Source organism: Microtus ochrogaster, linkage group LG7_11, assembly GCF_000317375.1.
Source record: "Microtus ochrogaster isolate Prairie Vole_2 linkage group LG7_11, MicOch1.0, whole genome shotgun sequence".
Taxonomy (NCBI): domain Eukaryota; kingdom Metazoa; phylum Chordata; class Mammalia; order Rodentia; family Cricetidae; genus Microtus; species Microtus ochrogaster.
This window is the reverse complement of record NC_022032.1, coordinates 16,080,345-16,104,858: the sequence shown is the minus strand read 5'-3', so window position 1 is coordinate 16,104,858 and position 24,514 is coordinate 16,080,345.

Genomic DNA, 24,514 nt, shown 5'->3' with positions numbered 1-24,514 from the left:
TTAATTATATACTTCCCATATTGTGTTAAATATATGTTTATATATGAATGAGCTGAGGAGATGGCTCATCAGTTAAAGTACTTGACACACAAGTATGAGGACCAGACTTCAAATGCCAGGACCTGGTAAGTGCTGGGTGGACAATGGTGGCTCACCTATAATTTCACCTTGGAAGCTGGAGACAGGATCTCCAGAGGAATATGGCCAGGAAAATTATCCAGGTTTGTTGTTGTGGGATATTTGTATACTGTGTGAAGATGTGTCATTGTGATTGGTTTAATAAAAAGCTGAACAGCCAATAAGTGGGCAGGAAAGGTTAGACAGGGCTTCCAGGGAAAGAGATGAACTCAGAACAAATCTAGGCATGCAGCATTCACCAGTGAGACACAGAAGAAGGCAAACATACATGGTGCAGTAAAGGTAACAAGCCACTTGGCAGAATGTAGACTGCTATAAATGGGTTAATTTAAGATAGAAGAACAAGTTAGGAACAAGCCTAAGTATAGGACAAGCCTTCATAATTAATAAGAAGTCTTCACATTGTTATTTGTGGAGTTGACAGTCCTTAAGGAAAGTCCCACAAGGAAGACCTACCACAGTAAATAAATTCAGGATTTGAATGAGAGACTCTGCCCCACTGAATAAGGTGGAAGGAAGAACCATCAAGGAAGAATTTCTACATCAACCTCAGTCCACAAGCACAGGCATGCTATTTGCACATGTACTGCCTCACACGGGTACACCCACACAGGTACATCCATGCACATACACATTTTCATGCACATTATACACATATGTGTGTAGGAAAAGGTGAAAAATAAGATTTCTGACTTTTTTAAATTTTTAGATAATTTCATTTTTCTTCTTGGAAATTCTGAAAGCTTTGGTTTTGTTACTGATGTCTAATTGTTGAAAACATGACCCTTCTGGGTCATGGTTCCTAGAACTTAGACTTTTTCAGTGTGTGGAATCAGTTTTCTTTTTTTTTTTTTATTTCTGGAAAGAGTTTTGGATGTGAGTTAGGTCCTGATGCTGCCTCATGATTTTGATTTCCTTCTTCAGAATGTCTGATTCATGCATGATGGACCTTCTTTTACCCACCATTCACCTTTTCTCTCCGTTTGCTTTTTTTCTTTTACTTCTTGTTTTTCTCTTATTGTTCAATGCTTAAGTTTTTGTTTTTGTGATTTAAGTTCACGTTGTGAGCCCTTTTCCAGTTAGTCTTCATTTATAATATAATCTTATATTCTACTTCTTTCTTTGCAAATTTACTTGATATTTTTATCTTTCCTGTCTTTTCTTCATTTGTGATCCATTTTTATTTATCGTTCTGATTCACACTGCTTTGTCTGTTATTCTGGCTGCTATGATCTGTCATTGCTGCTTTGTCTTTCATGTTCCTAAGTGGATTTTTGACAGTATATAATACAACTGGGAGTGATGCATTACAGTTTTATGAGTTATTTTTAGCCAATCCGACGCTTTTATTGGTGCTTCTTGATTTTTCCGCCATCTCTGTGGTCTGACTGTTCTCATACCTTCTCACCTCACAAGTAGAGGCCCCTGCTCAAGAGAACCTACAGTGGCAGAGGTTGGTCAGTAAAAAACTGAGTTTTAAGAATTTATTTTCAACTTTCACTCCTTATTCTTCTCACTTTCTTGTGACCAGTGGATCTCATTTGCATGTATCTGATTCTCTGGGAGAAACCTTTTGCTGCAGCTTCAATTCTATTAACATCAAGCCCCTTTACCCATGATGCTTCTTTGAATTGTCTTAATCTGTGGATGTGGCATTTGATGTCAATTTTTTCTTGAGAATTTTTTTCCAGTCATTCATAGATACCATTCATGTTTAACTACTCTTGAATTAAAAGGGGTTATGTTTTTTTTTTTATGAGACATAGCCTCATGTAGCCATGCCTGGATTGAAACTCTTGATGCATCTGCCTCTATCTCCCTAGTTCAATTCTTACCGACATGAGCGACCATGCCAAGCTGCTTTGCTAAGCACCTTCACCCTGTGTCTTCAAATGTGTTATAACGGTCTCTGAGAGTTCTTTTGACACTTGGTTGATTTCTTCTCTTTTATAATTTGAAGCTTTCATTTTCTAATTATTAGTTAATTTTTAGGTGAGGATATAAAGTAAAGGGATTCACTGTGGTATTTTTGGTTTGTTGATTGGTTTTTATTTTTATTTTTTAAGTCAGTCTCAAAAATTACAGTTGAAAGTCCTGGTTCACCCACTTAAACTAAGTGGTTAAAGTTAGGATCAGGACGTAGTCTTGAATTATTTTGACAATATCTAACCTTGGTATCACACAATGAAAGTGGTGCTGTATTGTGTGAGCATTCCTTCAAAACACGTCAGCCCAGTTTCCTGATAAGAATAACATCAGACAGATGCCAATAGAAGACCATACTATAATATCCCTTGAGCGTGCCCTCAAACTGCCAGGGTCATAAAAACAAGGAAAATATGAGACTGTCATAGCCCAGAAAAGCTCACGACCAGAAAACTAAATTGACTGTGACTTCCTGAGTGGAATCTGGACTAGAATAAAGAAAGTCAGTTTTGAGTTTTTCTTTCTTTTCTTTTGACTGGAGAAAGTATAGACTTTAGTTGATAATAATATATCAATTTTTCATTAATTATTAACAAAAATAATTTTAATAATGCCAGGAGTTACTAGTGGACACTAAGGACATGAGATGGTCGTCATTATAAATGCCTCTAATTTATTTTATTAACGCTAAAACTTTTCTTTTAAAAGTCTTATTAAAAATAACAAGGACACAAATATGTAATCAGAAAAACATCTCTTAGTGGTTAAAGAACATATTTATATTTTAAAAGTCACCCATGTTATTTTTAAATTGCCAAGGTTTGTTGACTAGAAAATCAATTGTTGACTCATGAGTAAATTAATTACCAATATTTTCCTTATTTTTTGAGAAAAATAAACTCAAAGGTCCAGACTTCAGAAGACATTTATTTTGGGAACTTTTAATTGAGTTAATGTATAAAAGAATATTTAATGTTAGCATGTGTGACCTCAGAAGTTACTCTGATGCTACAGTAACTTAAAAGTTCCAAGTTTAACTACAATGTTCTGACTATAAATGACAAATAACATCAACATAATTATTGAGCTTAAGAATTATCATTCTGAGTTATTACATATTATGTGACATACAAAATGTAACCAAGAGCTTTGTGGGTTTTCTTCTTGAGGAAGCACAGTGGTCATGTATGTGGCTTAACATTGGTACCTGGTGATAAAGACACACCAAGCACAGTTGTGTGTAGGAGCATAATGTCTTAGTGACCATCTGCTACCCCCATTCACTTTAATTGTGCAAAAGAGGTGTAGTTTTTTTTTTTTAAGAAAATTTAACTTGGCATAAGAGAAGACAACAACCTCTTTTATACTGTATTTGACTCCCTTTACAAACAATACCCATAAATCAGGGGGTAGCAGAGAAACTTACACATTTATCTTTAAATCTGAACTATGTAAACTCTTCATTTAGTCTACGTAAATAGTAGTTTTTACACATATAAACAAGACAGTTTCCCTCTCTCATTCTGACTTTCTCTGTTTGTCTTTCTTTCTTGCTCTGTGTGTGTGTGTGTGTGTGTGTGTGTGTGTGTGTAGTTCCAGGGGTATGTCCTAGAACTATATTTCTTAATGCTTTATTTACTCTTTCAATCTGAACACAGGATGAGCAACTGAATTAGGTGAGGGTTTTCTATATTTTTTAATATTTTACTTTATTTTATTATGCTTAAATGAGTTTATTTATTTTACATCCCGGCCATAGTTTTCCTCTCCCCTCTCCTCTCAATTCCTCCCCCATTGTCCCTCTTCTCCCACCCCTCAATCTACTCCACATCTGTTTCTGTTTAGGAAGAGGTAGCTCTCCCATGAGTGTCAGCAAAGCATGGCTTATCAAGTTGCAATAAAATCAAGCACCTCCCCACTTCACCATTAAGGTGAAGGCAGAAGTCACAAAATAATCCCACACCAATTCAGAATTATGAATATTAAAGGGTTATTTACTTAAGGGAAACTTACAGATCACTGTCCTGGATAACAGTCCTCTGTGCAAACAGGAACAGAGTCTAGCAGCCTGAAGCGAGAGTTGGAAGCAAGAGAGGGAACAGCTGCATTTACAGTACAAGAGACCATGCCCAAGTAAGCTGGTATCTTAAAAGCTATTGGCTGAAGGAGCGGAATGTGCTCCCACAGCATTCAGGCTGGGACAATGTGACCTAGTATTAGTAGTAGGGTTCCAAAAGCCTATTTTAGAAAGAATAGCCTCTGTTGCCACTGTTAGGAGTCCCACATGAGGATCAAGCTGATGTGGGAGTGATTTCTTATTAATAAAGAAACTGCCTAGGCCCCTTGATAGGCCAACCCTTAGGTGGGTAAAGTAAACAGAACAGAATGCTGGGAGAAAGAAGCTGAGTCAGTGAGTCGCCATGATTGTCCCACTCCAGACAGACGCAGGTTAAGATCTTTCCTGGTAAGCCAGTTTGTGGGCTACAAAGATTAATAGAAATGGGTTAGATCAATATGTAAGAGCTAGCCAATAAGAGGCTGGAACTAATGGGGCCAGGCAGTGTTTAAAAGAATACAGTTTCTGTGTAATTATTTCGGGTATAAAGCTAGCCGTGCAGGTGGCCGGGTGCTGGGGACGCGGCTCCGCCGCTCCTAATTCAACATCAAGCTACACAACTGTCACATACATGCAGATGCCTAGGTCAGTCCCATGCAGGCTCCCTCGTTGTGAGTTCAGTCTCTGTGAGCCCCTATGAGCCCAGGTTCTGTGAGTTTTCCTGTGGTGTCCTTGACCCCTCTCATCCGTATAGCCCTTTCTCCCCATTTCCTACAGGATTCTCAAACTCTGCTTAACGTTGGGCTGTGGGTTTATATCTGTTTCTGTCAGTTGCTGAATGAAGCCTCTCTGATGACAATTGAGCTAGGCACCAATCTGATTATAAGAGGTGGACACTTCAGGCTAAGTATCAGCTATTGCTAAGAGTCTTAGCTGGATTGATCCTTGTAGATTTCTATGAGATTTTCTAGTACCAGCTTTTTACCTGACCCTGAAATGCCCCCCTTTTCAGTAGTCTCTGTCAGTACTGCCCACTCCTTCCCCCGCAACCTGATCGCTCATGTTCCCATTCCCACCCGCCCTCAGTCTGCTCGCAAAATCTCTTCTATTTCCCTTTCCCAGGGAGATCTGAGCATCCCCCATGAGCATTCTTTGTTGCCTAGTCTCTCAGGGTCTGCTGATTGTCGCACAGTCATCCTTCATTTTACAGCTAATATCCACTTATGAGTGAGTACATAGCATGTTTGTCTTTCTCAGTCTGGGTTACCTCACTCAGGATTAATTTTTTGCTAGTACATTTTCTTTATCCATTCTTCAATTGAGGGGCTTCTAAGTTGTTTCCAGGTTCTGGCTATTATATAAAGCTACTATAAACATAGTTGAGCAAGTATTTTTGTGGTATATTTGAGCATCCTTTGGGTATATGCTTAAAAGTGGTATAGCTGGGTCTTGATTCCCAATTTTCAGAGAAACCATCATGTGACTTCTAAAAAGTCAAGTTTGTACTTCCACCAGCAATGGAGGAGTGAGTGTTCCCCTTGTTCTACATCTTCACCAGCATGAGCTGTCACTTGTGGTTTTTTGATTTTGGCCATTCTGACAGGTGTAAGATGGAATCTCGAAGTCATTTTGATTTGTATTTCCCTGATGACTAAGAATGGTAAACATGTCTTAATGTGATTCGTGGTCATTTGAGATTCTTCTGTTGAGAATTCTCTGTTTAGATCTGTACCCTGTCGTGGAATATTATTTTAAGGTGTGTAACATTTGTTCATGCTCTGAAACATTCATTTAATGATGTAAAGCTGTATTGTTTTGTCTATGCTACAGTTATTTAACTCTGAGAAGTTGTGATTCTTTGCCTGTCTAAAATGCCTAATGGTCTAACAAAGAGCTTAATGGCCAATAGTGAGAAAGGAGAAAGTGTCCGGGGCTGGCAGACAGAATAAACATAACAAAAAATCTGAAAAAAAAAAAGAAGGAAAGAAAGGAACAAGATAGACTAAGAAGAGGAGGACATCAAGGACCAGCTAGCTACCCAGCCAGCCAGCTAGCCATGGAGTAAGAGTGAAAGTAAGATAAACAGAAGAAAAGGAAAAAGCCTAGAGGAAAAGGTAGTTGGAATAATTTAAGAAAAGCTGGCAAGAAACAAGCCAAGCTAGGGTTGTGTGTTTATAAGTAAGAAATACATCACCTCGTTTACTTATTTGGTTGCTCAGTGGTGGGACCTTAAAAGAGTAAAATAACAAGCAACAACGTTTTTGCCATCCAACATGGGACTAGAGTGAAAGAAAACCCAACAACATTTTGGTGCTCAACTTAGAGTCTTATTTCCATGTAGGGTTTGAGAAAGAAAGAAAAAATGGATACAGCTCCTTTGAAAGTTTCTGCCTCCTGGTGAGTTTTTGAGCAGACAGTACATTATGCAGAAACAACAACAACAATAACAAAAAAGCAGTGTAAAAATGCCAGCCACAGTACAAGCATTGTCAATCTAGAGCTCTAGGAAGGTAGAATGTAGTTCTTGGTCACCTACCTCTGACAGGGACACAAGCCTTGGGCTTTGCTCTCACAAACTGAGAAGTGGGCAGAGCCAGCTACTAGAGCACACAGTGGAGCCAGGTTTAGCTAAAACAGTCTAAAATCTGCTCATGTGGTCAAAAAAGGCTAAAGGATATGCAGTAAAAGAGGGCCAGACAGGAAAAACCTCTAAAAAAAAGGTTCCAGTGTGTTTTACAAGGTGTGTAGGCTTAAGAAAGAAAGAAAATGGGCATAGATAGTAAGAGAGAAAGAAAGAAAGGAAAAAAGAAAGAAAGAAAGAAAGAAAGAAAGAAAGGAAGGAAGGAAGAAAGGAAGGAAGGAAGAACTTTTAAAAATGAACACTTTAAAGAGACAATAAAGATAATATAAAAGAGAAAAGACACAGAAAGATGGGATTGTGTTGATTTTGAGGGTTTTTTTTTTTTTGAATGCTAAAAAGAAAAGGGCAGCTGCTAAGAGACCTGGAAATGAATGAGGGACTGCAGAAATAAACCAGCCTGTATACTTTAGGAATGACTTAACTTTAAAAAAGCCAAAAAAAATGTATTTGTCTAATTGAAATTTAAAAAAAAAAATGTTTTGGAAAAGCAGTTTTGCTTTTGTTTCCACAGGAAACAAGAGAACATGGATTTGTTTCAGGTTGATTTGTATCTGGTTTGATCAAAGGAGACCTCCTGAAACTTGGCAGGTGATATCTATCAACAAAGTTTATAGTGGGTCTTCCCAGGACTTGGCCATTAGCTCAAATTTTCTTCAGGGATCCTAAAGATACTTTGTTCGGAGACAACAGGAGGCACTCAAGAGAACACAATGTTCACATTCCCAGGAATTGGACTGTGGGAGGCTTTGGTTAATTCAAGAGTCATGGATGTTTGTTATATTGAGGGGAATTTAAGAATGGTGAGACAGAAAGTGTAGATTATTGATTCTACTCTAAACTAAACAACAACTATTAACCTCAGATATTTTGTATTGGCTTGGACTTCTGTATATTGATCCAAATTTCAAGTTTTGTTACAATATACTGTAAATATATATATTTCTACTCTTGTTTAAAAAACTTCTGTATATTGATACAAAACTTAATGTAATTTATATCTATGCAGTTCATTTGAAAATGTAAGGTAAAATTGTAGTTTTTAAAGGCTATTATTATGAACTGTTAAGGATAATCAAGAAACACAGGTCAGTAGCTAGTCTAGTCGTCTATAACAGCCAAAATTGTATCTATGTTAGATCTGTTTTCATGACCATATAGAGATATATTTTAGATAGATAAATAATTTTCAAACACTTCAAAGACCTATAGTATATGGCACTTAAAGTATGCTAACCTAAGATTTTTCATGACAGTAGGACACAATGGTGCCCCAGACAGCACCATTTTACTTCATAAAAAGATGATGAACATTGAAGAAACTCTTTATGGAGTTTTCTTTCATTATATGTAAGTCGAGACTGCTCAGTCATTTCCCAGTCACCCCGACCCAAATAATCACACAGAAGCTATATTGATTACAAGACTACATGGTCAATAGCTTAAGTTTATTCCTACATAGCTCTTATATCTTAAATTAATCCATTTCTATTAATCTGTGTATTGCCACAAAGCTGTAGCTAACCAGAAAAGTTCCAGTGCCACCTTCTCCTTCGGCAGCTACCTGGCATCTCTCTGACTCTGCCTACTCTCTCCCTACATCTATATTCAGATTTCCTGCCTGGATTTACTCTACTAAACCATTGGCCCAAATAGCTTTATTCATCAACCAATAAAAGCAGCCCATATACAAAAGGACATCCCACATCAATGTGGGAGGTTAACCACTGTGCCAAGAAATTTCTCTTGCCTTTGACTACTGACAATGTACTGTGCAGACTAGACATGCAGGACACACAGGAAAAAGATGGTTGAACTTTGCCAAAATAAGGCAGGAAAGCCTGAGTGCAAATGGACTGAATACTGTAAATTAATTTTTACTGTTTTGTTGCATATAGTCTTACTACATTAAAGTTAAAAAACCTTTCATTTTTATTTAGACAAAAGGGGGGAAATGTGAAATATTATCTGAAGGTGTATTACTTTTCTTTATGCTCTGGGACATTTGTTTAATGATGTAAAGACATACAGCTTTTCTTAATGCTGCATTTTGTTTTTTGTGCAGCTGGCAGGGTGGCTGGCTTTGTTCTAACTTGCTTCTTGCTTCTTCCTTTCTTCCACATTTCTCCTTCTATTTATACACTTTGCTTGCCAGCCCCGTCTATCCGTTCTGTGCCATTGGCTGCACAGCCCTTGGAAGGCCCCTTTGGATGGTGGCCCTGTATGGATCCGTGCTTGGATCATGTTGGTGACTGAAGAGTCTGACCCCAAGAGGCCCTGTGGCCCCTTTCTCCTACTTGATGATGGCAGTCTGGAATAAAGCTCCCTGTCTGTCACCTTTGACTTCATCACCTGTTGAAAGTCAAAAAAAAAAGAATATATAATACACTTTTCCCATATAATGTAAAAATCATTTAAATTATCCTTTTGTAGGAATTTTTTTTTTCATAAACGTGGGTAGGAGTGGGTGAGATGAGTCAGTAGTTGGAAGTGCTTGCCTCTAAGCCTGAAGAGTGAGCTAAATCAGAAAAAACAATCCACGCAGTACAAGAAGACCAAGTGCCACAAGCTGTCCTCTGGCTTTTACCTTGATGCTATAATGTTGAGATTATAAGGAAATGAGGGTACCCATTTGAGAGAGCTCTCATCGGTGTTCTGATACCCACAGCTCCTGACCACCTTGACTGAAATACTCTTCAGTGTAGACACACATTATTTTCAACTTAAAGAGCGATTTAAGAGGAGTCAACTTAGAAAATAAAATAATTGATACAAAGCAGGTGTAGATTTGCATTCACCTCAAGTCATCAAACTAAACCAGCAAAAGTTAAAGACTATGTCCTTAATGGCTATTTGTACTTTTCAAGTCTACAGAAAAGCCCCTTCATCTTTTCTGGCTTAGTATCTGAAAACAGCATTGACGTTGCTTATAAATTTCAATGATATGGACCATCTGCTCTACATGATAAAACAGAAGTGATGATGATTTACTACTGTGTCTTTTACATATGAATAAGACACAACTCAGATTTGCATCAGAGAGCAAAACAAATTAATTATACACAGAAGCAAAATAAAGAAAAAGCCACAAACTTTCCTAAAACTTAATGAAGAAAAGGTGTATCTTAACTGAAAGTAATTCAAATCAAATTTTAAGTCAAAATAATGGGGGAAGGTATAATAGCAAATTAATTTTTGTAGTAAAAATTCAAGTGAGATTCCTTAAAATTAATGTATTTTTTATGTCTGTGTCAAAAATCAACAGCTAAAATTGGGTGTGAATAATCAAATAAAAATTTCATTTAGAGCTTAGTTGTGTAGCTCATGCCAGTAACCCCAGCATTTGCACAAAATCTAAAGTAGTCTGAACTAAAAAATGAAACCCTTTTTCAAAACATTTTTTAAAGTCCTACTTCAAAAGTGCCAAATAATACGGAAATGCAGGGGACTGTTAAGATTCCCACAGGAATTTCACTTTCAAAGGTCATGTGATAAATACACAACTCCCCAGCTAGTAGCACTAATTTAAGAGGTTCTGGAAATTTCAGAAAGTGGGCCCTATCTGAATGACATAGGTCATTGAGAGTGTGTCTTTGAGAATTAAATTGTCTCTGGTCCCATTGTTTTTCTCTTTTCTCTGTCCTGTATGGAACTCGTAGCCTCTATCACATACTCCTGACACCAAGGTGTTCAGCCAAACCAAATGTGCAGAATCAGTGTTCCAGGCTCTATGCACTGAGACATCTGAGAGCATGAGATTAAACTATATCCTTCCTTCCTCATTTTATATACATTGGAGTGTCATCACAACAATAATGCTGACAAAATGGGTCTATTTTATTTTAAAATTGGAGAGAAAGGAGAGAGGAGATGAAGAGAAGTGAAAAGAGAGGAAGTGAGAAGGAGGAAGGAAGGAGAAGCAAAAGGAGGGGTGAGAAGGAAAAGAGGAGAGAGAACACTTAATTCACTTAAAGACAGAAACAGCTCTATCTGGACAGCTAGTAAACCATGACTTCAATTACTTTAATTAGACATGTTTTTCTTTTGTTCAGATTTCCCCCCACACCTGCAATGTTTTAATAAAATCAAATCATGTGGAATACAATGCTTGGACGTTTGTAGTTTTTGGATGCCAATGAGCTAGACGAAAAAAACTCAGTGTTTTTGTTCTGGTCTTTGCAAGTTTACTTTGAACATAAAAGTGAATTGTTGGCCCAGTCCTGACATAATTACAGCCTCCCTCTTCTTCCATGAAAAATCTCTTGTGAGGAAGACCCATCATGGCAGACTTTCGGGGTGTTCGTTGCTTTCTTCTGAATAAGGGGATGCAAATGGGTGTCACCAGATTATGTGTTTGAGGCTGCTTTACCAAATGGGCACAAACCTCAAGTCTTGGTTATTTCTATGGAAAAGAAGACTTCTTCAGCAAAAAGATTAAACCAGCAGTGACTGAAAGCCCATATTCTCAGAGCTGGTCAGATCTGGTGAGTGGAAGGTTCCCTGCGTGACATTCAGGAAGAAGCACCCTGCAGCAAAAGAGCATGCCATGCAGGAGGATAAAGTGTGGAGAGGAGCAGGAAGCAGACTGTGCAGGGTTGAAGGAGCATGGAGAAAAGACTCATCCTGAGACATCCAGTTAGCAGGTCCTGCTTCACTTATGAAAAGGCCACACTCCTGCCCTGTGGGAGGATGAGCATCTAGACTCCTTGTTTTTAAAAACCTTGAAAGATCAAGTAATACTCACTGAGTTGAAAAATACCAGCAACTAACCAAAGACTGTCCTTTCCTGATTAAGTAGAACTCTTGTTTTTCCTTTTTGATTTTTATTGTTCTTTTATTTTTTTGGGTTTTTGTTTTGCTTTTTCTCTTCAAGTAAGAGTTATTGACTAGAAAAACAATTGAAGCTGTAGAAGGAGTAGATAAACTTCCTTTCTTTCCCACAGACACACCTTAAGTCACAAACTAGTAGATGATTTTAACTACTGGTGTGGGGAGGTGTGATTACTTCTATAATAGAAAATTTACAAACTAATTTTGAAATTTATCCCCTCCTGAAAAATAACCAAAGCAACCTTAAGTGAGAAAAGGATGGAAACTTTATATTATCAGATTTCTAGACTTTCTATACAGTTTTTCAGTAGCATAAGCACTAGTAAACAGAGCAATGAAATAGACCCTAGAAAAAGATCCACAAATATGAGCCCATTTGACTTATCAAAATAGCACTGGTTAATTAAATATCCAATTAACTTCTATAATCATTTCTTATTTTGTGTAAAAATTAATCTGAGATTATTACAAATATAAGCATGCTGTGTTGAACAATACAGAATTAAACTACATATAAAGGTGCTTTGGAATACTCCAGAAAATTAGGGTGGAATGTTTTATCTTTGTACAGGAAGCAAAAATTTAAGCTGCAGTCAGAACCACCATAAGCCATTAGCTACAGGGTGTTTTCACTTTCAATACCAAAACACACAACATTTTATTCAGTGTGTATCTTTTCAAAATTGTTTAATGGTGTCTGTAATAAAAAGCAAGTAGTGTGCAAAAAAATTAACATATGAAATGGTATAGAAATGTTGGTGTATGGTTAAATTCCAAGGCTTGAGAAGTTGTGCAATGCAGAAACATAAACCCCATTATTAAGTAACCATGCTTACTTAAGTTTGAAATGAAATATTTTTACTGAATTTTTATGATTTTTCAAAACACCTCATGCTTTAAGAACATAAATCCTTATTACATTGTTTGAACTGAAATACTTAAAGAAAACTGTTATGCATTTTTTTAATGTAGCAAGGCTATTAAAAATTGGGGAACATTAATGTTTTAAAAATTATGGGAAGTTTTAGAAAAAAACATGAAAATAAAATATCCATGACATTCAAGTGAGCAAAATTTTTTAGACAGGCATAAAATGCACTAAACGTAAAGTACATTTGATACAATTTACTGTATTAAAACTAAGAGGATGTATTTATGCAAGGCATTAAAGAACTGAAAGGGATAGCAGAATACTTGGAAATGATAGTCACAATAAAAACACCTAAAAGAGAATTCATGTCTGGAGAATATAAAGAACATCTACAAAATAATGAAAGAGATAACTTAATCCTTCTCCATGGAAAAAGACCCTCAAAAGACCTGAACTAAACAATTGCCAAAAGGGTCAATAAGCATGGTTAAAGGGTCAAATTTGTTCTGTTTCTTAACCTCCATATTAATTTTATTAATAGTAACAACACCACTCAAATTTCTTAGTGAATTTCACTTTTTCTGTTTTATTACTCAGTTTTCAGAAAAATGATGGTATATGTCATAATACAACTATATTTAAGTTTGTTTCAAAGTTAAAATCAGTAAAGGTTAAAATTCATAAAAATTCTTTGTTGGTCTAAATTACTAGATTATATTAATTTTACAGAAATTGTGTATTTTCTCTTTGAGAGACTAACACCTTTTTCTCATTATTCCCTTCATTGTATTATTATATTCATGTGTGTGTGATGTTTATTTGTGGTCTTCCATGAGCCACAGGTGCATGTGTGAGCATTAAAGAACAGCTCTGTGGTCAGTTCTCTCCTTCCACCTTTACCGCAGCTCCAGGGATTGAACTTAGTTCATCAGACTTTCATAGCAAGAGTTGTTACCTGCTGAATCATCTCCCCAACCCCTGATCTTAACTGACTTTTAACATTTCTTTTATTTTTGAAATTATAACTACATTGATGTGGGAGTCCCCTCTGTGTGCTGTGATTATCATTAATGAATAAAGAAACTGCCTTGGCCTGTTGATAGGGCAGAACTTAGGTAGGCAGAGAAGACAGAACTGAATTCTGGGAGGAAGAAGGCAGAGTCAGAGAGGCGCCATGGATCCGCCGGCAGAAATAGATGTGCTGGTAAGCCACAACCACGTGGTGATATACAGATTAATAGAAATGGGTTAAATTAACATGTAAGAGTTAGCCAATAAGAAGCTAGAGCTAATGGGCCAAGCAGTGATTTAATTAATGCAGTCTCTGTGTGATTATTTTGGTTCTAAACTAGCCAGGCAGCCAGGAACAAACAAGTGGTCTGCTCCAACACTACATCATTATCTTCTTCCTTTCCTTCCCTCCAAATTCCCTCTCTCTATATATAGGATGTATGTTTCTAAACACATACATATAATCTGCTCAGTCTGTATAATTTTACTTATGTTTTTCAGGACTGAGCTTTTTGGTGTTAGAAAAATAATTGATGTGCTCTTTCCTGGGGAAGACTATTTCTCTTGTTTTCAACATTCCTTAGTTCTCCTGCAGGGCTGAGGTCTCTTGGGCTTTCCCCTGAACATGGTAGTATATCTATTGCTGTTATCCTTGTTCAATTCATGTTTAAGCAGTCATGTTGGTGAGACTTTATAAGTACAGCTTTTAACTTCCTTGGAAACACAATCTCATAGCAAATTTCCTTTTTTCTGGTCTCTTACAAACATTTTCATACCCATCTCTGATGTAGGAAGCTCTTTTGTACATGTGTTCTTTTATTCGTTAATGAATAAAGAAGCTGCTTTGGCCTGTGATAGAGCAGAGTAGAGCTAGGCAGGAAAACTAAACTGAATGCTGGGAGAAAGAAGGCAGAGTCAGTGAGAAGCCACGTAGCTGGCTGCCGCTGGAGACAGACATGTCAGAACATTCCTGGTAAACCATTAGCCTCGTGGTAAAATATAAAATAATATAAATGAGTTAATTTACGATATAAGAGTTAGCCAGAAATACACTTAAGCTATTGGCCAAACAATATTGTAAGTAATACAGTTTATGTGTGTTAATTTGGGGTCTGAATAGTCAGAAAACAAATGAGTGGTCTCCACCAACACATTTCCATAATGATTCTGAGCCTCAAGTACAGGAATGGTTTTGTAGATGTATCTCTTAGAACATGGGAACTCCTTCAACCAATAGCCTTTAAGATACTGGCCCACTTTGGACATGGTCTCATACATTATAAATGCAGATGAAAGGCATATGCAGACCTCTTGGCTGCTTGATTCTGTTCCAGTTCCCAGTGCTCCCAGAGGACTGCAGATCGTTACTCTTTCTATGAATTTATCCCCAGATAAATAAACCTTTATTATACTCCATGCTGGGATATTGTGGAACTCTTTTGTATGCCAACATAGAAGAGCCTGAAACTTGGCTATTGATTATTGAATAATAAATGGAAAGCAGCCATATTGTACTCAGTCATTTAAGGTGTATTAACTGATAAGCTACAACAGCTGTGGTTGTCTGTACATGATTTGCACATGATCAAACCAAACAGCATCCCAGCAGAGTGGGGAGGAAGGCTCATGAGTTCCTACCCATAAGTAAGGTGCTGTTGATATTTGGTGGCTTCTGGGGGAGAAAGAGTCAGTTTTCCTTAAAGGTATGGCCTCCATTGCACCAATTTATGAGAATATAGGTAGCACACATTAGACTGATGGATACAAGCAATCAGAAACACAAATTTGGGAGGGTGAAGAGTAAGAAATGGATCTGGGATAAGGACAAGAGTAGGGAGTACAGGGTTAATATGATCAAAACAGTGTATAAAATTCTCAAAGATATTAAAGAATTATATTAAAGAGATATTAAGTGTTTTTGTTACAGTCATTGTGTCATGTTTAACTGGTTTTTGTAAACAAAGAAAATTTTTTCAAAGTTTTTCTAAGTACCTTAGGATTTGAACCCTATTTAGTGCTTATACTGTTTGAAATTTCTCTACTGGAAGTTCTCCTACCATTATGATTATTTTAGCATGAGTGTTTCTCAAAGGGGACCAAACATGAATAAGCATCATCTTGAGCTAATGATTATGACTCTAAGATTTCCAAACCCATTTAGAGGTCACAGGGTATTTCCATTTTCTTCTAAATAGTTATTTATTCTTGTTTTGTTTGTATAAGACAGGCTTTCATGTAACCTAGTCTGGCATTGAAATATCTATGTATCTAAAGATGGCCCTAGGTACCTGATACATAGGCCTCCATGTCCCAAGATCTGTGACTAAATGGGTGTACCACTCTGTTCAGCAATTCCTCATTATTCATGAAACAATGAACTCATTTTTCCTTGTCTATTGATTAGTAAGGCATATATTTCCAAAATCTTGTCTAGTTTATATCGCCCAAAATCTCCAATAATTGTAGTTACCAGTCTTAAGAGACATTTATGTGATAGAGAGAGTCTTTCTCCATTGTTTAAGGCAGACCTGTGTGAGGAATATTATCTACTTTTGCCTATACACAGGTGAAAACTGGACAATTATGCTGCCTTTCAAATTTCCATTCCCTGTGCCCATGGGTCTGGAACCGCCACATTCCATTTTCAGCTGTTGGGATCATATCCAGTTGGAACCGGCCTCTGAGGCAAACATAGACAAATTAAAAGGAGACATTTGACACATGCCTCATGGACCCTGAAATAACAAAAAACAAAGAAGCCTAACAGACCAGCCTCTTGAGAGAGAATGTGAGGAGTGTTTGACGCTGCCCAGGATGGCACGGGGATGAATACACTCGCTGTTCTTGAAGAGGCAAGCCAGGATTGCAGCCCCAGCTGTGATAATAGGAGTCCAGTTACCCAGGACGGCATCTTGACTGAATTGCAGGTCTTGAATCTAATCATTATGTTAAAAAGAGGTGTTGAGCCTTTAAAAAAAAAAAGGAAGGCGAGTCTGGAAAAAGAGACATGGCAATATGTTAAAGCCAACCTATCACCCTCGGTCCACAAATACATGTCATCCCACCTGCTATTTGTTCCTGCCAGAGCTGTCGTCCGATGATCTAGAGACGAGAAAGGGGAATGGCAGCTTTTACAAGAAGTAATAACGTGTGGTGTGAAGCTGTGTCTGCTGCTGAAAGGCCGTGTTCCTGCGTCGAGTTATTTCCATCCTTTTAGGAGGTACTCCGTGAACTTCACCAGACAACCAGGAAACTCGTAGGTTTGTCGAGCTGATGGCATACACATTTCTACCTTTTTCTATTCTAAACACGGACAAAGAAACACATCCACTAGTGTTTCTTAAAATCTTGAACAGCCTCACATGTTGAAAACCAAAAGCAAAAATGTAACTTTGTAATGCATGGTTCTTACTCCATGTATAGGCTTTAGCTGATATCAGAGCAGAGCAGTTAGCAATTATAGCACCATATGTTTATATAATATTTTCTCTTTTAAAATGTTGTTTACTCTGTGTGTGTGCATGCGTGTGTGTGTGCCTGTGTGTGTGTGTGTGTGTGTGTGTGTGTGTGTGTGTGTGTGTGATGTGAGGGAGGGAAAACATGCATACCATGTCCTATGTGGAGGTCACAACTCTGTGGAGTTCAGACCATTTTCAAATATATTGGTAAAAAAATCAAGAAGGCAGTTACATTCAAGCTAGGAAATCTGTGTTGGGCCTCCGAAGCTTTCTGACAATATTCTCAGTCCTTGGATTGATGGTGGTCAGTGACGTGATAAGTTAATCAATTCTCAAAAGTTTCATTTGATAAGCACAAGGGCACAGTCACATATGTAGGCAAGGTAATGTCTACTGAGGGGCTAAAGCTAGTTCAAGCTGAACCATAATTAGGCTCTAGACCTCCAACTTTCTAAACTCTCCGTGATCACTGAAGCACTAACCAGCCATAGAGGAGGCTCAGTGTAGGCAGTTTCCTTCAGGGAATTTCCCAAGGTTTGATGTAAGCTATCATTTCTTCTTTGGAATTTTTGTTCACATGTGTCTCCTCTCATGTAACTAAATGTTTCTATACTATGAGTGTTGCTTAATGCCAGGAGACTTACAACACCTGAAGACTAAGTGTGGCAAAACATGTTGTCTTGTTCAATGTCTCATTCTCAATAATCAACGTAAGAGCATATACTCATGAGAACAGATCAAGTGGTTCTAATTAATTTTTGAGGTAAGAAGATATCCAGAGAGATCAGAAAATATACAACGGATACATTTTAAGTGGATGATATTATGTACTGAGAAAATAATATTTTACAAGTTGGATGGCCATAGTAAACATTACATATCTAATGTCTGACTTTACCCTCATCAAACAAATACAATATAATCAAAAGTTGTCCCTCACAAAATATCTTCTCAGATACAAAAATAAATATCTTGACTTCATAACTGTTTTTCCTCCCAAAGTGCCCATTCTTTCAACCAAATATTGTCTGGTGTTAGCTAATATAGATATGATTGCTCTAAAATTTAATGATTATTTTCAATCCATAATTATGGGGGGGAGGGATAGAAACAGAGAGACACAGAGACACACACAGAGAATATGTCTGTGTCTCTCTGTGTATGCGCTTGCTCAGTTCCTTATATCAAAATTGATTAATGTCTCTAAGAACCTGAGGGAAGGAATAAAAACATGTATACATAGCATATCTAAGCACTTTTAAACCAGCATAGAATATGAATATAAGAAAATAAAACGCTAAGTATTTTAGGGAATGCTCATCTTTATGAACTAAATATTAAAAGAGATTTGCATGTAAAGACTGCTATAGACTTTCTAACACCCTGTAGATTACCTGTCCAGGGCCTCTGAGCCACTCCCCACATGCCAATCATGCCTTCTATCTCCTTTAAAACATTCCAAAGAATGCTTGAACCTGGAGCACGCACAATTGACACTCATTTTGTAAAGGACAGTGGAGGAATGACCTTGTGAGAAACTAATGGGCCTTGCTTCCTAAGAATCTCTATCTGGGCATGAACATACAATAAATCATAGCCATAGGCTTCTCAAACATTTCCTGATGAGAGAACCATGACCTTTTCAAGTGCAAAATGATGGATTGAACAGGGCAGCAATATATAGACTTTTAAAAAAAAAATAAAAGACTAGTAAACAATGACAAAAAAGTAAATCAACTAAAAACAATACACACATACCTACACACAAACTCTACAGGATGGATTTACTAACATTAGTTCAAATATCTTACTAGTTAAAAAAACAAAATCAAAAGTTAGTATCTGTCTGAAACACAAGCCCTTGTTAAGCAGAAAGGTAACATTAACATTCGCTCACTCCAGAAATTATTTGTGGACCTGTGCTACTTGCCACAACAGAAATTCTGGGTGTTTCCAGGAAGGTGGGTGGCCAGGCGGCTGCAGCATGCAGCCTGTCTTCTCTAGCAGGGCATCTGGATGAACTGCTGAGCAGAGCCTTTGAAGCCAGCTCTGCAGGGGCAGCCCAGTCCCTCTGGAGGGCTCACCATGCTGTGAATTTATGATGCCACATGCAGCCTGTGACTCTCATAATCCTCACTTAGCTGGTTTTAGGCAAACATCGCAGATTTTCTTACACACTGGCATTAAAAGAGCTTCCTAAATTGAAAGGAAGAATTCAAAGATCTTTAGTCAGCACCTGACTCCAAATCCACGACCCGAAAGTCCAGAAAGGAGCCTGAAAGCATGGACTGAATTCATTATTCCATAGAAAATAAACATTCACTGAGGCACATCTGCTCTGGCTTTTCATCCCTAACTAGACAGCTGATATAATGCTTCGGGTTTTGTTTTTTTTTTTAACTTCCGCACAGGATCCAGTCACAGCTCTCTGTAGCACTGTAATCACACTGACGCTCAGACACACAGAGAGATGAGACATTCCAAACCAACTTTAGTCAGAAACTGAGGACAGGAGAAAGCAGTGTATGCCAGGCTCAGATCTACGCTGAGATCATCAGCGTGGGTCGGATATGTGACTTGAAGAATTTCCTCTTATATTTGCCAGCCTTAACACTGAAGTGAGATGAGGGACAGTCCTGTGGATCAGTTCCCTTGCTCTGATATTCCGAAGCTCCCTCTGTGGAAACCATCCCTGATGACACCTTTACCTCCTCCTCAGAACAGTGTAGAACCCCTCTGCTCTGAGTGGAGCCATCTTGTCTTTCCTTTTCTTTTTATGTATTGATTTTTATTGAGCTCTACATTTTTCTTTGCTCCCCTCCCTGCCTCTCCCCTCCCCTTCAACCCTCTCCCAAGGTGCCAGTTTACTCAAGAGATCTTGTCTTTTTCTATTCCCATGTAGATCTATGTATGTCTCTCTTAGGGTCCTCATTGTTGTCTAGGTTCTCTGGGATTGTGATTTGTGGGCTGTTTTTCTTTGATTTATATTTAAAAACCACCTATGAGTGAGTATATGTGATAATTGTCTTTCTGTGTCTGGGTTACCTCACTCAAAATGATGTTTTCTAGCTCCATCCATTTGCCTGCAAAATTCAAGATGTCATTATTGTTTTCTGCTGTGTAGTACTCCATTGTGTAAATGTATCACATTTTTCTTATCCTTTCTTTGATCGAGGAAATCTCAGAGTTGTTTTGATTGGCATTTCTCTGATGACTAAGGATGTTGAACATTTCCTTAAGTGTCTTTCAGCCATTTTAAATTCTTCTGTTGAAAGTTCTCTGTTTATGTTTGTACTCCATTTTTTTATTGAATTATTTGTTCTATTGATGACCAATTTCTTGAATTCTTTGTATATTTTGGAGATCAGATCTCTGTCTGATGTGGGCTTAGTGAAGATCTTTTCCCATTCTGTAGGTGTCCTTTTGTCTTGTTCACCGTGTCCTTTGCTTTACAGAAGCTTCTCAGTTTCAGGAGGTCCCATTTATTAATTGTTTCTCTCAGTGTCTGTGCTGCTGGGGTTAGATTTAGGAAGTGGTCTCCTGTGCCAAAGCATTCAAGTGTACTTCCCACTCTCTCTTCCATCTTTGCTATCTCCCAAGACTCGTATTACCCTCTCATGCAGTCATCTTGGACTGCGTACGAATCCTCCCTGATCTTCCGCTAGGCCAAAATGATTTTATCCTTGAGTTTATTATCTTCAATTCAACCTACACTCTTACTCTCCCGCCCCCTGCTCTGCTCCTTGACTCCGGAAACGACCACCACCAAGCATATGCACCAGGCTTAGGGGGCCTTGAGCTGTGACGAGCCCACAGGAAGGCCAGGAAGGAGATTGGTGGATGGAAGGATAATAGGAAAGGGGGATTTGTTTTCCTCTCCACCTTGGGAAGCATCACCACTGGCGACTCTATATTCTCTATAAATGCGAGAGGAAAACTCGCTATCTGGACACCTTCCACAGTTGTCAAGAAATCTTATTCTCTGACATGGAAGTCTTCTGTGAATCTGACTTTCTGCTATTCAATCTTCCTTGGAAGATTCAACAGCAAAAGGATTTACCATCAGGAGAAATTCCAAGGCACCGACAGGGCTGCCATCAGGAAAATGAAAGCTGTTCTAGCAACAGCCCACCTTTTTTTTTAATATACCTAGACTAGCAGTGTTCCTCAAACTTCCAGGAGCCATGGCATCTTCATCCTGGACATGTCCAGAAAAAAAAAAAAACATCCCTGGGAGCCAGGTCTAGGAATATTCTTGTTAACGCAGCCCAGATGGCTCTTCTGCAGACAAAAATCTGAGGAAAACCTTCTCATCTTACTAAAGCCAAAATCAATAGACAAAATAAATAAAAATGGTCTTCCCATGTTCTCCTCCATAACAACACACTGTCTCAGAAATGGGGAGCAGGGGGTGGGGGGAACGTGAATCTTAGTTGAAATGTGACATGCTGCCAGGGTCCTCTTTGCCCCCAGAGAGAAAAGGATAAAAGTGAAAGAAATAAGATGTGCTACTCTTTCCTCTTATTCAAAGGCAATGCTGCAGGTACAATATTCAGAAAGGCACTAAATTGTGTCTATTTCTGGTCAGCCCATAGAAATCATTGTTGTTTTTTAATAATTCTTTTCTAAGAACTCCTTATATGAAAGGCTGGAGGAAGTGGCCCATTATTTTCTACTTCATTGTCCACGGTTCTGAGGCAGATGAAATAGCATCCTCCCAGTAAAGGACCATATTTTTAGTATTCCATCCTTTCAATGCTTACAATAAATGTAGCTATCTACAATCAACGTGTTTAGAAACTGGATGCAACTTGGTCTATATTACGGGCAAAATTGTCCCCTGGAGGAGAGCCGGCCGTTCTGAGCACTGTCCACTTGAGGCAAAGGTAACTTGACAAAGGGCTGCATGTAAGCCCTGAAGTGTTTACTGCTGTTAAAGTGTCCGGCTTCTCAGAAAGGAAATCGAATCCTCGCCTCAGCTAGAATGCTAATATTTTTTTATGTTGAATACTAATTCTTCCACAAATATCTGTGTTAATTTTTGGACCTCAATTTCTCCTTAAGATGAAATCTTGAATATAAGAACTTTTCCAACATCAGAATATACGAGACCATGCAGCAGGGGCACCACACTGAGCAGACTCCTGCACCAATCAGAGTCCATCTTAAAATCTGCAAATACAATAGCCTGACTTCTGTATTACCCAGATAATATAGCACCAGGCTACTTCTCACAGTAAATGGTAAGTTAAAGACTACCTGGCCCCTTACCACACTACTTGATTGGTATTAGAAAAAAGAGAACTATGATATTAACATTAGGGAGCCACTGCTCTGCTCCAGATAAACTTAGATATTCAGCCACCCCAGATCTGAGGGCTATTCTCAGTCCTCAGAGAGCCAAGGAGCAGGAAAGCTTTGAGATCCTAGGGATTATCTCCCACTTAAGGGATAGGCTTAACGCACCTATATCTAAACACTTCAACTAGAATGACATCAAATAGAGAAAATTAAATTTATGGACGCGGGCTTCCCAGTTTCTCCGGGAATGCCTTGAGGAACCATAACCCACACCTAATAGACTCTGAGACCAGCTTCCAAAACACCAAACTGTGGCCTAGAGTGGCCCCTAGAGGTGAACTTCGTAATCACTTCACCAACCTGCACCCTATCCATCCACCAATTTTCACATTGACAAAACAGGAGAATTTTTCACTTAAATCCGCTAGCATCATTTCATGAAAGTTCAATAGTACTGATTTAGTATTACACACTTAATAAAATTAGCACCATTCAAACTGCAGTCTCCTTTTCAGGACTCTTTCCCGGGAGGTTTATTCAGTGAAGGAAGCAGAAGGAAAAAAAGATGGTTGGGAGAAGACTCTCGAGATGTTAAAAGACATTAACGTTCTCATATTGGAAACACACTTATCTAAATGACCATTTTTACATGTTCCAGTTGTTAGTCACTTTAAAAAATATTGCACAATTTATAATAACATATAAGGCCCAACGCCAACTCTGGGTGCAAGCCATGTTTTAAGAGGGTTGGCTTTAAGGACTAAATGACAAAGGAAAAGGGCTTTGAGGTTATTAAAAGTCACTAGCTGGAAAACTTCAAACTGGATGTTGTCTCCCTATAAATGCTATGAAAGAAAGCGCTTGAACACATGACCTTCATTTTTTAATAAAGACACAGTATTTTTTTTTCGGCTGGTATTTTGATTTTACTCTTTTCAATAAAGAGTCTGTAACATTGTATGTGTCAACAGAATGACAGAAGCCACCTTTGCGTCTACAGTACAGTTTTTAAAGTCTGATCACGGGCATATGTGCTACATAGACGTGCCTGTGTAGGGCCCTGGCCATTTGCCGGGCTGACTTCAGTCTCCATTCATTCCTTTGGGCACCAAGGTAATATTGGTCAGCATGTTGAAAATGGATTTTGGCTCTTCCTGGTTTTTGTGTATTCCAAATTCTGTCTCCTTAAATTTGAGTCAATCTGAAGTGACAAAAGGAATTGGGAAATCAGACACATGAAAACAGACAAAAGCCATACTTGGTGGCACTGGCCAGAAACAACTTCAAAGGCTCAGACAGGAAGCTAAGGAGTTAAGGGCCTTTCTGGGCTCCAAAGCAAGGTTATGGCGAGCCTGGAGAATTTACTGAGACCCTACCTCAAAATGAAAAGTAAAACCAAAGGCTACAGCTAAGTGGTAGAATACTGCCTGGTATGTGTGAGGCCCTCAGTTCAAGCCCCTGTACAGCAAGGGAGGGAAAAGAGAAGAGGGAAAATTACTAGGAGACAAGACTGGAAATGTTTCAAACTGAAACTCACGCCTGACACCTGAGAAGAAAATTGAAAGAAGAGGAAGATAGATGAGAAAGAGTCTCCAATTGCAGTGTGGACTTAATCACCTTTTAAAATAATGATTCGGAAAGAGACAACTGGTACTCAAGCCTATTGCTTGAAAATAAATGTAAGAGTAACCACATTTCAACACCTCCAGGTACACGAATAGGGATGAGATCATATCCTGGGTTTATGCTAACTTTGGCATACTTTTCTACCCACCATTTTAGTAAGGGAATCAAAAAGTTGTGGAGATTATTTTTTCCCATGTAAACTAAACACCATCCAGTAGTCGAGAAATTGAAAACCACAAAGCTTGGGAAGAAAAATGAATGCTTTCGAGCATAAATTTTTCCATTAAATTATGCCAATAAACTTGGAGCCTTGAGAGACACTATGTTAGAGGGAGGAAATGCTCTCTGCTGGCCTTAAACTAAAATTAGGAATCAAATGATGGGAATGCCTCACTGTTTTATTCCTACTAGGACAAATAGATTACCGAATCATTTTATGCCAATTGAAGAACAATGAGGTCAAATTGAATATAAATTTATTAATGTAGGATTCCACTTTCCTAACATTTCAATTTAAAAAAAAATCAAACCTAAATGATAGCTCTGATTGTATTTTTCTTAAGCAGTTCCGACAAACATTCACTGGGTGATACACAGAAGATAAAATAAAAGTTGTTTTGTTAAAATCAGAACAAAGCTTTTCAGTGTGTGTGAGAGAG